Raw genomic sequence first — 504 nt, 5'->3', positions numbered from 1 at the left:
ATAACAACAACGACAACAACAACAATAATAATAATAATAAATTTAAGGTATGTGGTGAGCCCGGGGGGAGGGGTTGTCGTAATAATAATAATAATAATAATAAATTTAAGGTATGTGGTGAGCCCGGGGGGAGCGGTTGTCGTTTTAATAATAATAATAAATTTAAGGTATGTGGTGAGCCCGGGGGGAGCGGTTGTCGTTTTAATAATAATAATAATAATAATAATAAATAATTTAAGGTATGTGGTGAGCCCGGGGGGAGCGGTTGTCGTTTTAATAATAATAATAATAATAATAATAATAATAATAAATTTAAGGTATGTGGTGAGCCCGGGGGGAGGGGTTGTCGTTTTAATAATAATAATAATAATAATAATAAATTTAAGGTATGTGGTGAGCATGGGGGGAGCGGTTGTCGTTTTAATAATAATAATAATAATAATAATAATAATAAATTTAAGGTATGTGGTGAGCCCGGGGGGAGCGGTTGTCGTTTTAATAATA

Source organism: Podarcis pityusensis (genome assembly GCF_964106645.2).
Source record: "Podarcis pityusensis genome assembly, chromosome: 4".
Taxonomy (NCBI): Eukaryota; Metazoa; Chordata; class Lepidosauria; order Squamata; family Lacertidae; genus Podarcis; species Podarcis pityusensis.
Note: the sequence above shows the minus strand (reverse complement) of the source record.